Genomic DNA, 1,473 nt, shown 5'->3' on the forward strand with positions numbered 1-1,473 from the left:
AGTCGGATGTATTATAAGGAAGTCTGGATACTTAATGCTTCTTATAATGCATCCATGCTCTAAAATGGTTAAAAGCACTTCTAAGATAATAACATTTCCTTACACTTATGCAAAAAAAGATGGATGCACAACGAGCACTTTATAACTGCGACGTCTCCATCATATACAGTTATAACGCATCTAGTATTTAATTTCTCTTGACAAGTATAGACAAGCCCCGCATTACGCAGGGCATCAAAAAATTATTTAAAACTCTTATTATTCCTCTCCACGGAAATCTTTAGTAAAAGGCGAAAGATTTATACGATCTGAAGAGAAACAAGAGTGTACTGTCCTGTTGCTTTGGAAGTGGCCGAAGTGATTCGCCGCCATACGACTCTCAGTTAGGGTTCACGTTACACTTGAGGCATTGTCGAAATATTTACGATATACAATGATGACCACTTCTGTGATAAAAAAAAATATTCCTTATACTTTTGTGAAAATATTAGAGGACTCCTGAATAAAGCGAGGGTTTGAAATGCTGTAAACAAAAAGTAGTAGCGTAGTAGTTTTACTTTTCTCGTGCCTTCAACCATGCACTAGTACGCACGCGCACACAAAACAAAGATTGAATTCGTGTCAAGAGAATAATCTACGGTTTCAGGCGATCTGTGTTGAGAGAATATCCGATATATAACTGTCAGGTATTCTTCTAGTTACGCACATGCTGTATGACAACGTCTGTTTAAAAAAACCCCAACATTTTTACAACAATATAGTTCCTTATTTTGTTCACTTTGAACAAAATAACTGTTTGTATAATTGAAACCGAAAAGGTTAAGAAACGAAGCTTTTGATTCCATTCTAGACAGCTCCTATCAAGTTTACTTATGTGATGTAGTCGCAACTTAAATTGTGTTAGTATTTATTTTGCCAAACGAGGCCAACCCACGTAAACATGGGCCCACAGCATTGGCATAAATACAAAATACAAAAACAAAAAAACATAAATACAAAAAGTCTATGCTAATCACTTGTCTTTCAGATATAACTTGATTTTGCAAACACAGGTGTTGCCACGTAAAGGCTTTATTGTGTTCTTAATATTATTGCCAACTGAACACTGTGGCTTTTACAGGGGTGACACCAACTCAACACGCACCACAGAGACTTTACGTTATATGGTTGTCACTCAAGCCAACTACAGCATGTACACAGGATAATTTATAAATGTAGCGCACTGCTTTTCATAGCCTTTCACAGTCGGAGGAAGTTACCTACCACAAAATACACTGATGTAACCCTCAATTACGATTTCCGTGGGGTGGCGCTGCACCCATGCAGGCCGAGAGACAACTCCCGTCCTAGTCGTTAACCTGTTTAGCATAAATGCCGCGAAACAGATACTACCGAAGGCCCTCTGCTATCGATTTTATGTATGCTTAAATCATAGTCAACGTGTCTGTACTTACCCCAACTGTACGAATGTGA

General features: G+C 38.0%; 1 non-coding gene across 1 annotated transcript; it reads right to left on the minus strand.

The window, feature by feature from the left end:
• Positions 1 to 213: 213 nt before the first annotated feature.
• On the minus strand, positions 214 to 328 carry LOC121940102. Its single transcript, XR_006105573.1, has one exon. It is a non-coding gene; the product is annotated as a U5 spliceosomal RNA (small nuclear RNA).
• Positions 329 to 1,473: the final 1,145 nt, after the last annotated feature.

This window comes from Plectropomus leopardus, unplaced genomic scaffold (assembly GCF_008729295.1).
Source record: "Plectropomus leopardus isolate mb unplaced genomic scaffold, YSFRI_Pleo_2.0 unplaced_scaffold7466, whole genome shotgun sequence".
NCBI lineage: Eukaryota > Metazoa > Chordata > Actinopteri > Perciformes > Serranidae > Plectropomus > Plectropomus leopardus.